The 12,926-nt window shown below is 37.5% G+C and overlaps 1 protein-coding gene across 1 annotated transcript in view; it reads left to right on the forward strand.

Moving 5' to 3' along the window:
• The window catches only part of LOC149219039 (uncharacterized), a 482,479-nt gene that overhangs the window by 455,851 nt on the left and 13,702 nt on the right, over nucleotides 1-12,926 (forward strand). The gene's annotated exons all lie outside the window — the stretch shown is intronic.

Genomic DNA, 12,926 nt, shown 5'->3' on the forward strand with positions numbered 1-12,926 from the left:
GATGCTTTTGGCATTTTTTTTATCTTTTGAATTTCCTTGAAGGGTAACTAAATTAGACAGGCACATATGTTAAGAATAAATTTTGATCAAGAAAACTACTTTCTTTCATATTGTTTCAATATAATATTAGGATACTGTGATTTGTTAGTTGGAAACAATTTAAAGATTTTTCATTGCCATTATTATATTAATAAACATTGAATAGTTAGTGACTGGTTACATGTTAGAAGTTTTGAATTACAACTAACCATAGAATAAAGCAGTTGTGTTGCCCATCGTAAAGGAGCGTACACATATACCATGAAATGGTAATAAATTAATTTTGTACAGTGGTTCATGTGCAAAGCTATCTTTTATTCATTGGAATACAAGTTAAATAAAGGAAGTATGTGTTAAGTTGACATGAACAACTAAATTGTCCTATAGAATGCATGTTTTTTGAGAATGAATGAAGGTTAAAATGTTTATATTGAGAACATATGTTGTAAGTCAATTTCATTTAGTGTACGATTATCAGAATGGGAAGTATGTTTACAGAATTAACACAACCCCAACACAAATTAAAGATAGTTCAGTTCACTATATAGTCATATGGTTATGGTGTGAATGAAATATTAGCAACTGAGAAAAAATAAAAATTGCAGCACATAGATATTGACATGAATAATTGAGCAGTGTGTTATCTCTTAAATTTTCCCTTGAGTAAAGTCCAATCTCACAAAGGGGAAAACCTAAGGATACAAAAAGGCAAAGCACCTTGACAACTTTGCCCCTCACTTTGAGGTTTTAGGTAGGTGATAGCCTCGCCCCTCACTTCAAGGTTTTAGGTGTACAAGTTTCCTAACCTAGGGGGGTTTCCCTATGTTTGTTTCAAATTAAATCATTGAGTATGAATGAAAGTTTCTTTAGGACTAGATTTCATTTGTTGAAATGATAACTTGGTTAGTAATAAATTAACACTCAATTCAAAATGACACCTGTTGCACCCAGTTTTTCACATTCCAAGGAAGCAAGATTCGAAGGCTTGAAGGAATTTTTTCAAAGTTCAGAATCATCAGCCAACAGTTTGTGTTTCCTCCTAAGAGGTCACAGGTTCAAAACCAAAGGGGGGTAGAGTATGTATGCCTTCGTAGACTTAGCAGTCAAATCACTGCGTGGAGGTGGGTCCCTTGTCCCACAAACAAGGTGGTCTCGTACACCAATGTGGTGTCTGGCTTAGACGTGACCTTAAAATTGGATAATAATAATAATAATATGTCATTATAAACTCATTCTGCAATATTGTAATGTAAATGATGCTAGTACGACCGTTAATTATGTAAAAACCTAGGTAAGCCTATGATTTTGGCAACGAATTTCATCTTAGGAGGTTTTTCGTCTCACTGATTATCTGTGTTTCTAAACACGGGTGATCAACAAAGTTTTTCCCTCCACCCTCACCTCAAAGCTAGGGTGGTATTTATCATCAAAGTCTTAGGTGAGTCCTAGTGTTGTATCCGAGTCTTTTGTAAAAGTGATTTGGGAATAATTTAAGCTATTTGGCTAAATTATTTTATCCCAATTCACTTGGTCTACTAGATCATATTGTGTCATGGAATTGGGTAAATATTTTGAGTGTCTATAACAAACATGTCCCTTTGAGGGTTGAATTTGTAAAATCTTATGTAAAAAATATTTTAGTGTATGGTCCCTCATACTTAGACACCATGGCTAAAATATTTGAGGGTGAAAAATAATTAATCTCCTCATGAAGTCAATTAATTAATTTTTCTAGCAAAAATAAAATTAAATCATAAGCCAGAAAATTAATTAATTTAGAGTCAAAATTAAAATGTTAAAGAAATTAATTTCTCCAAGTGGAAAAATCCGTTGGTCTAGAAGAAGTTAATTTTTGGAGGTCCCCTACCAAGGGTATATTGGAAATTTCAAAATTTGGACCCTTGGACCTTGGTGGTTAAGTCAAAGTCAACTTTTTGAGGAAATTAGTTCTAAATAATTATTTTTGAACTAATAAAAAATGGTTTTAATGAGAAATTCGAAAATTCCTCAAAAATAAGTATTTTCAATGACAAAGATTAAAAGTTTATCAAAGATTTATCAAAGGTCAAGATTATTTTGATGGGTATCAAGCCAACTAACCGTTATTTTCCACTTGGAGGAATTTCTCTATAAATAGAAGGTATTTTTCCTCTATGGATCATCTTGATCTTGAGCTATGGTCTAATGTAACTTTGTAAATGCCGGTGTAAAGCCATTGTCCTGCTAGGAACGTTTTGATCATCATAATAAAAGACTTTGGGGGTGCAGTTCATGGTGTCTTTGTTTCATTGATTTGTGGTATGTGTTGGGTATGTGCATTTCTATATTATGCTTCAAATATTAATTAAATCGTTATTTCATTGTAGATAATAGGAGCATTTTATTGGTAAGTTTTGGGCTTATGTTAGGTGATCCGATTCATTGTATGCTCTAACGATTTCTTCTTGAGAAAATATATAGAGTTTGCAGATTCCCCAGCCCTTGGGCTCCAAGTTCACAAACTGTGGGCACAAGCTAACCATGTTAGGATTCTAAATATTTTATGTGATTTTCTAACTTCGCTAAGGTTGTGGTTTGACATTTATTTTTCGAAATACATCTAGCCATTGTCAAGGTTTATAGAAATTCTATCTTTTCAAAATCCTCCTAAGAATTGTACACTTGTATATTTTGCACAATAAATTTTTGCAAATAATTCTATTTTCTAACCCTTGTTTTGCAGCTGGGATTTGGCATTTATTTTTCAATTTTGTATATATTGGGGTCTCTTTTTGGAAAAATTCTTTTTATTTGTACAGGTGAAATCTCTCAAGGGATCAAAGAAAGAAGTAATTTTTTAAAGTTTTCAGCCCTTCGAAACCTTAGACAGCTAGGGTTTCAGAGCCATTTTGGGCATCTTGAGAAGGCTAGAAAACCCTAGCCACAGGCATAAATAGGCCTTCCAGTTCTATCGCAACCCTAAGGAGGTTTGATTTTGGGCTCAACATATGAATATTACCCCTATGTTGGCAGTCGCAGCCCTAAAAAGGAGTTGATGTTGATTTCTGGGAAGATTACACCAGTGTTGTTAAAATCGCGATTTTATCGGAAAATCGCAATTTTTTCCTCTGCCCGATCAAATCGCGATTTTTATTCGTAAAAATCGCCACTTTTTTTTATACCGATTTTTATCGAAAAAATCGCGATTTTTAAGGAAAAAATCGTGGGGGCTTGGGACAGCATAGTTTTATAACTTTTTTTGGGTTTTTTCATGCAATTTTTTTGAAAGAAACAAATAATTTTTGAGTGGGGCAACTTAATGATCAAGTCTATGCCCTAGTATGGATATGCTATTCATGGTAATGTTAAATTCTTAAAGTAAAAGTGACATTCTCCTTAATCTTCATTTTCATCCTTTTACTTAAATTTTTAACATTACCATGAAATGACTCAGGATGTTTGAGAGTGGTTCCAGCCTCATTGGATTTCATATGGAGAAAGTAGAATTTTAGATTTCATTTAAAATCCAGCAGACTTATCAGTTTTTCAGGATTTTAGGATTGGGAGATTGTAATGTTTCGAGGTGACACCATCCGCCCAGCCTACCCCTGCCACCAGTAGAGGACGTGGTCTACCTCCTATAGCTCCTACTTCTAGTTCTTCAGCTTCTAGAGCACGTCAGACTCCACTGCCATTTCCACCAGCACAGGCACCAGCTTCTACATCTAGAGGGAAAGAGAAAGCTGTGCCATTTTCTCGCAAGAGGGGCAGAGGAAATCAATAGGATTAGACTTTCATTTTATTGTATATGACATTATGACATGATGAGATACATTATCATATTTTTTGTTGATATTTTGAGGCTGAGTTGGACTTGGGACTCAGGACTTACTATTCAAGACATGATTCAATGTTATGTGTGATTTTAGCACTAGAAATGATATTAAACATCTTATATATTAGTTTTTTTATCATATTTATGTGTCAATGTATTTATTTTATGTTGTAGATGGTTTAGATATTAAAAAAATTGAAAAAAAATGAATATTTTTGTGCCAAACGCTTTTTTCCCGCTTTTTTCCGCTTTTTTCCCGCTTTTGTCGATTTTTTCCGCTTTTTTCCCGGCGCCGATTAAATCCCGATCGCGCTTTGTGCAACATTGGATTACACCACTGATCTGTGGTCACAATTGATCTGATACACTTAAAAAGTAGCCACAGCAGTTCAGTCCCTTGTTGACAGTGCATTCTTGGTACCTCAAATTTTCAAACTTGGCTTGGAAAAAGGTCAAAAGGCCTAAAGGGTTTGATTCCCCTGCCTTTACTCTTGTTATTTGATTGTCATAAGTATAATCAGACCTGAAGAATGTCATGACAGTGGTATAATCACATCAGATCTAGGCCTAAGAACTGATCCTCATAAGCCTAAATATTTAAAAGAACTTCACACGTTGACTTAAGGGCTCAATAATCAATTGTATGGGCTAATTTGCAAGTAATCTTATGATTAATCCGGGTGACTGACTTGACTGTTAGAAGTCTGATATAAAAGTTACAGAGGTCTGATATCACACAACAGTGACACCACTGAAGTTTAGTATAACACTTATAGCATCAAAATTGGTCATGCTCTTGCTTCTTGCATTTCGTAATGGCTTTTCACTGAACAAATAGATTGATATACATCAACAGTGGGTACCCTAGACTGATTTTTTTTTGCAGTAGTATATTTTAAAAGTCTAGTGCTCTCTTTTGTACATCTTGTGGCATTTCGATAGTTGGCATATCATTTGCATTGGTTAGGGCCTTGATCCTTCATCACCGTGGGGCTTTCTTGGCCTTTAGCCCCTCTCTTAGCCTTATTTTTCCTCATATCTATCTCTGATCAATCATTGTTTGATTTCTGAGCTAACAATTGGTGTGTTGCAGAGAATTTGGTCACATTTTTTTGGTTGCAGGCACCTTGGGAAAATCCTCCACTAGTCTTCAAGGCCTAAGGCCACATGGTTTGCTTCTTCCAAACCCTCATCCTCTCACTGTTCTGTTACAGCCATCAATAAATTTCATAACAGTGGTATATAAATTCATGAAAGTGGTCTAAAAACACTTATTAAGTCATCTAGGCAATTTAATGATTCATTGCAGATAATCACTGTTTGTGAAAGTTTTATCACTGTCATCTCTATTCTAAATGCATCATAAAGTCTGAAATACATCAGTGGCATAAGCACATTTTTCACTATTTGCTCTCTAATCTAACTCAAAAGGAAGTGAAAGCTTTTTTGGACTGCTTGACCCACTTGGCATTAGAATAATTCATACGTAATTCACTGCTGTCATAGGGTTTACTTGCTGCTGTCATATGTTTATTTGATACTCACTGAATATCATAAGAACATAAGTAACTCACTGTTATCCTATTACTCATTGGATATCATATTTGGCATAAATAGCTTACTGTTAGCTTACAGTGGTCATAAAGTTTATTTATTGCTTGTCATCACATAAAGTGCTTTCATTATTTCATGCTCCACAACAATTACTCATAGTTGAAGGCATTGTTTACATAAGTTTTCTAAGTAATTTGACAAGTGGATGAAATATCTCATCGCTAATGCACTAACACATTGTTGTCTTGTGTGGTCTCAAGAAGTTACAATCTTGCACTTAAATAAGCCCATTCTCTAAAAGCACATTGGTATCATAATCTTGTGATATGCTTGCCTAAGTGAATAAGTCATAAGAATTCATTGGATATTGATATCTATTGTTTCATCATTCTAATTGGCATGAGAGCCTTGGTATTATTGTCATTCTTGTTTCATTGCTTATGTCCATTGGTGATAGATAACTTTGCATTGACATCTAAGGGTTCTTAGCTTGAATACTTCCTAATTTAATTGAGCATCTCTTGAATAATTGGCATTGAGCAAATATTGATATATCTTGAAGGCTTCTAATCATATAAGAGCAATAATAATCTTCATGTCTCTTTGAACAATCATTATTGGCATTTTGAATCATTGGCTTATTGTTCTAAGTGGATAAGCGATCTAATTCTCTTTGACATCATTGGTTTATGGTTATTGAATCTCTGGAAGTTTCTAATTGAGCATTAATAATCTCATCTATAATCTTAAGCATTGGCATCTTCTAATCAATGGCTTATTTTCCTAAGAAGGCAAGTGCTCTAAATTGTTATTAGATTTGTGATTTAAAGTTAACATCTATTACGGATCTGTGGCATATTAATAATCTCGCATCTTGTGGTTATTGAGCAATTGTATCCTTGATATCTCTTGTCTATGGTTGGCACTTCATAGCTTGCAACATCTTTCTTGTGGTTAAGATTGTATCTCATTTATAAGTACTTATTGACATAACTTAAGATCTAAGTACTTAAAAAACATTTAACCAATCTTAAGAATCACTCAATCCATCTAGTTGCATTAATAACTTACCTCCAAGCATAAGCTTGGTTAATAGACATTTAGGACCACCCTTTCTCAATTTAGCTTGAGGGGCTTAGCACCTCTTTAGTGGTTAACACGATGACCTTGCAGTGATTAGAGCCACAGTCTCTGCAGTGCCAGAGTCACCGGGGGGTTGGAACATAGGGGGAGGTATCATTAATCAAGCCCTTGCTTGCTTCCCGTTGGCTTCCATCCCACAACCTACTCTAGAGACTAGTTCCAAAACAATAAAGAGGAAGGTTACATTTAGAATAGGCATCTAACTCAAAATCAATCAAGATTTTGCATTTCACCTAGATTGTAGGACTTGCATTTCATCTAGGTTAGTGAATCATCGAAGCAACGATTGTTCATCCAATTACTTGACATTTAATTGATAATAAGCAAGAAGTTGAATCCATAAGGCACTGGTCTCACATTCAAATTTGATCTAATATTTAAGACTTGCTAAAATTAACCAAATAGTTAGGCCATTCAATCGTGTCTCCCAGACTCATTGGTTGCCAACTTGTCCTCCAATCTTCACATTTCGATAGGGACTACCCCCCATAGCCTGTTGTTGGGAGACAACTAGAATGGAGTGGGCGGCAATCAAAGTGACAACCCTTGTCCTGATTTGTTGTTGCAGTGCCTGTACAATCTAAGTGACAACAACACCGATTTTACAAATCCCATATCTATATCATAAAATTGCAATCATAAATTCTGTCTGCAATACATATGTCCAATGGCAATATAAATCATAAATTTAGTTCACAAGAGAAATCATGAAACCAACTTATGTAAATCATCGTGTAATCACTCAATGAATCCAAAAGACAAGGATCACTACACATATCATCATGGGTTTGTCATACCGACTTAGAACAAAAATCTGAAATTATGTGCCTGGGCTTTTCAAGTGAAAGTTTCAATCTTAAATTGGCAGCAAATAAATGAATTTTTGTATCCCAAATACTTTGAAAGGATCATCCGACTCATGTGCTCAAGTAATAAAGAATGCTCAACATGTTTCAACAAAAAAACCAGATGATAAATCCAATTCAAGAATTAGACAACCATTCATAAATGCTTCGAAATCATGCTTGCATTAGGGTTTGCTCTAGACCTTCAATACTTTATGTCATATCACCAATAGTCCAATAACTGTTCCTTAAAACTAGGTTTAATCCCAAATTTTGTCAATGGTATCAGTTTTAAATCCTTTGCCAATAAAATAATTCTGAAATGTGTGCAACAAATCTAAAGGGATGCAACCAAGAATTTATTGCAATAATCCCAAGAAAACGAACTCTGTGATCAAACAAAACAGTTCCCATAAATCATTTGCACCATGTTAGATATAATCCATTTATGTCATCAATTCGTTTTCAAAATCAAATCTATGAAAGTTCCCTTTGATATGTCAAGCCAACTCAAAGCCTTACCCATGGCCATCAAATACTTTGTCAATCGATGATTACAAGTTTTGTGCATGAAGAGCAAATCAAAGTAGCTTGCTAAATGTCTATGGGACTCTAAGGCGTTAATTGATGGCATCAAGGGAACCACTAGGTTTTTCCCCCTCTCCTGGCTTAGGAGGATCAAGCACATCCTAGGTTCGCTCCCTTCATACACCATCTCACATGTTTACCGGGAATGCAATACGATGGCTGACAGTCTCTCCAAAGGCTGGCCTGGGCAGATCTTCTGGTTTATTGCACTATCGGTACTTGGTTGACAACAAGGTACTGGAGGAGGGGCAGGCGAAGGAGCATTTAGATATGGGATTTGCAGTTAATTTGGTTATATACAATCTTGCATTTGCATTTAGTTGCATTTTTGTTTTACATTATACAGATACGTTGCCATTTGTGTCGATATGAAATATCACATACTTTTGACAGACTGCTTTTTGGTATAATTCTGGAACCTTACTTATCTAGCACCTTGTCCATATCACATACTTTTGACTGGCTGTTTTTTGGTATAATTCTGGAACCTTACTTATCTAGCACCTTGTTTGACTATGCATATGTACTGTTTTTATTTAAAATAGAAGCAGCGTTTTTTCTTCTGAAAAAAGGTTGTGTGCATGAAAAAGAAAGAAATTTCTCAAGAAACCAGAATTATGACTTGTCATGGCTTGAATAAATGGATGTGTAAAAAGTCGATTAACTAGAAGCCCATCATATATCATAAGGGCGTCAATCGATTTTTGTATCACATGAATCTCAAGCTATACAGGATGGTCGCGGTTGAATTTGGATCAGGCCAATGTTGGGTATTTTTAAATGGGAAATACCAAAACCAATCATGCAAATACCACAGAGCCAATGCTCTGTTTCATTTCTTCCAGGACCTTTGCACAGCGAAGCTATTAAAAACAAAATCACTCAAAACAGTTCATTTCACAGCCATAAAATACTTCTATTGCTTAAAAACAAAAACTGTTACACACTTCATCCTCTACGCAGAGAGGGATTCACTGGAGAAACTCTGTCTCCTCATTTCTGGTCTTCCAATGCTGTGGGCATTACAACAACTTCTGTTTTACAATGGGGTAAGAAAATTACATCCCCTGCTCCTGATATCTCGCACTGCTGTGCGTTTAACATTTACCACAAAATTACATACGCCTCTGTTCAGTTTTTTTTTACCGCACTGCTGTGCGTTCATTACAACAAAAAATTCACCACCGCCACCGTGCGCAGGCACAACATTGCTCTTTGTTCTTTGAGCAATTACTCCCGTGCAGCACACCACACTTTTGCCTATTATTCTTTACCGCACTGCTGTGCGTTCAATATATGGCACCAGTGATGCGGGGGAGCGGCCCCCCCCCCCTACGAACCCGCTCCCGAAGCGCGCTCCGGGCGGGAGCGGCTCGGGAGCGGGTCGGGAGCGCGCTCCCCAAATCGCTCCCGGACGGGAGCGATTTTCGGGAGCGCGCTCCCGTAAAAAAATTTGCGCTCCCTGGTCTGTGAGGGAGCGCTTCAGGGAGCGATCGCTCTCGCGCTCCCGGAGCGCTTTTTAATGCCCGGGAGCGATCGGGGAGCGATTGCTCCCTGATCGCTCCCGGGCATTAAAAAACGCTCCGGGAGCGAATTTTAAATTTCCGGGAGCGATTCGGCGGAAAAAAAAATCCGCGGACCCGAAAAAAAACAAAAAAATAAACTAATTTTTTTGGATTTATAAGCCCAATGGGCCAAAACAAAATCATTTCAATGAGATTGAGCTTGAGTTTGAGAGCAAAGGAGCAAGGAGCAAGAGCTGAGGAGCAAGGAGCCAGAGCTGAGGAGCGAGGAGCAAGTGCCAAGGAGCGAGGAGCAAGCTTGCAGAGGTAAGTAACTTAATCATTTAGTTAGTTTAGCTGGTTAGGTAGTTAATTTTGTTAGTTTCATTTACCTGTTTGAGTTTAAAGATCATTAATTTAAATTAAATTAATAAATTAAATGAATTAATCCCAATAAACTAAATTAATTTGCAGATTCAAGACTCAAACCCTACAAACATCAAACACGATGGACCTGAGCATTTTTATTGGCATTTTCCTCTTCCTGGTCCCCTTTCTGGTTATTATGGTGGTGGAGAGTAGGAAACGGAGGGGGCCTGAAACTGAAGAGGTGGATGAAGAAGCCGGAGGAAGTCAAATAGGTGAAAACCCCAGTGAGGAGGATGTGGAGGGTGAACATGAGGGTCAAAAAACTAAACAAGACCAAACTCCATTGTGGAAATATGTTCAGAGGCCTGAAACAGGGAGAGGGGGTGGAACCACTAAATTTCATTGCCCCCATTGCAACACTGATTTCACAGGCTCATACACCCGTTTGAGAAGACACCTTTGCGGGAAAAGGGCATGGGATGGAGAGAAACAAATAGGAATCAGAACTTGTGACGCGGTGTCAACAGTTGATAGAGCCAAATACATAAAGGAAGAGGAGGACGCCCAATACAAAGCAAAAAGATCAAGGGGTTTCTTTGAACCAAGCTCACAAAGAACTCCTTCAGCATCCTCCCAAGGCAGTGGATATGGACATGGAGGCTCAGGGTCATCATCTTTACGCCGTAGAACCATATCAGATTTCCTTGATGAGGGGTGTAGGAATGATGTGGATTCAAAAATTTACAGGTTCCTCTATGCAAATGGGATACCATTCAATGTTCTACGCTCACCTTATTGGCACGAAATGGTTTCTGCCATAAATGATGCCCCTAAAGGATACAAGAGCCCTGGGTATGACAAGGCAAGAACAGTTGGCCTGATCATGAAAAAGCAAAAATATCACATTCTTTGAATAAAATGACAAGTTCTTGGACTGACAATGGGGTGTCCATTGTATCTAATGGATGGACAAATGTAAAAGGCAAGCCATTGATAAGTGTTCTTGCTGTGTCCCGAAGTGGTCCCATTTTTCTAGTTGCATATGATTACTCAGACAAGTTCAAGACCGCTATCAACATTGCAGAAGCATTGCTTGAAACAATTGAGCGTATTGGCCCATACAATGTCATCCAAGTCATCACTGATAATGCTCCTAATTGTAAGGCAGCGGGAGCAATTATTGAGGATAGATACCCGAACATATTTTGGTCTGGATGTTTGGTTCACACATTGAACCTTCTGTTGCATGATATTGTCAAAAACAAAAATGAACAATACCAATGGATTGGGGATTTGTACAAGAGAGGAAAAAAAATGATAAAATTTATTACAAATCATAGCAATACCCATGGCCTTTTCCGCAGTCACTCGAGATTGGAGTTGCTGAAGATTGCGAGGACTAGATTTGGTAGCTATTACCTCACCTTCAGGCGCCTTTTGAAGGTAAGAGAGGGTTTAGCTAGCATGGTATCAAGTCCAAATTGGCAGGTGTTAAAGGAAAGGGCTACAAATGTAGCTGACATTGCAGGTTTTGAAACGGTGGAGGAGGCCGCTCTTGATGGGCAGTTTTGGACAGCTGTGAGACAGGTATTGGATTTCACCAAGCCAATTTATAACATGATTCGGTTTGCAGATACAGACAAACCAGTGATTGGCGAGGTGTATGAGCAAATGGATACCATGTTGGGGGAAATAAAAGACATTGTTAATAACAGAGATCCCGACTTGTACAATCTGATTCACGATTGTGTGTGTGAACGGTGGAAAAAGCTTAACCTTCCACTACATTGCTTGGCATATATCCTTACGCCAAAATACTACTCAGATTCTTGGTTGGGCAAACCTGCAGCAGGGGGTGGTGTTAGGACCAAACCCCATTTAGATCGAGAGGTAACTAAAGGATATCTGGATGCATTAGAAAAGTTGGTGCCTGACAGGGAGGAATGTGCAGCTGTGCGCCTTGAAATAGGCAGATACTTCACTGGCAGTGGTTTGTATGGTAACTTCCATGCAATGGACGACAAAGATAAATTTGATTCTCTCACATGGTGGGAAACATATGGCGGCGACGGACTTTTGCGAAAATTGGCATTGAAAGTTCTTGCACAGGTTGTAAATTCTTCTTCTGCAGAGAGGTGTTGGAGCACCTACAGTTATATACATAATGTGAAAAGAAACAGGCTCAACGAAAACCGAGCAGAAAGCTTGGTTTATGTGCACTACAATTTGAGGTTGTTGAGCCATTACTGTGATCGGGCTAATGAAGATCCCACATATAAAATTTGGGACAATCACCCTGAGGACGACAATTTAGAGGATGGCATTGTACATATGGAAGAACTAGAAGATGAGCTTGTACGGGATGAAGCTGAAGCAGCTGCAGCAGCCATGCCACCTCCACCTCCACCATCCAGTAGCAGTTCTCGGGGCCCGAGTCTTGTTCCATTGCTGTCGCCACCTCCATCGACACCCTCGCGTGGAGGCTCTAGTTCTGGTCGTCGGTCTGGGCGGGAGACTCCTAGAAGACCGCCAAGACCTACTTATACTCCTGGAGACTCTCGTGGCAAGGGCCACTTGTAGATTTACAGTTTACTTGTCTTTTTTAGTTTCTATTAGACTTGTCACTTTAGTTTTCATAACTGTTCAGTGTTGAGTTTTGAGTCCTTGACTCTTGACTCTTGACTCTTTCATATCATTATGACATTATGATATTTTTTGTAAACATTATATCACTGTGACAATGAAAATTTGAAGTTTGAAGTTGGGCCTTGGCAATTATAACTCATTGGTAATGATTGTGAATTATGAATATGATGCTTTGTGAAAGACTAAAGTTGTTTCATTTCATCTCATTATTCATGTTTCATTTTATAAATTTTTAACATTTCATATCATGTTAACAGTTAGAAGTTAGGACTTAGAAATATCTTCGATATTACTTCTTGTAATGGTTAAACTTGGCTTACAAGTACAACTTGTTACTTTGGTGATCAATGATGATAAATGTTATTGAATTGAATGTTATTTTAATTTATTATTTTACTAAGGTTGATGACGATTATAATTTCTAGA

Source organism: Pinus tabuliformis, chromosome Q, assembly GCF_031772625.1.
Source record: "Pinus tabuliformis cultivar Carrire ecotype Pingquan chromosome Q, CPIR1, whole genome shotgun sequence".
Taxonomy (NCBI): Eukaryota; Viridiplantae; Streptophyta; class Pinopsida; order Pinales; family Pinaceae; genus Pinus; species Pinus tabuliformis.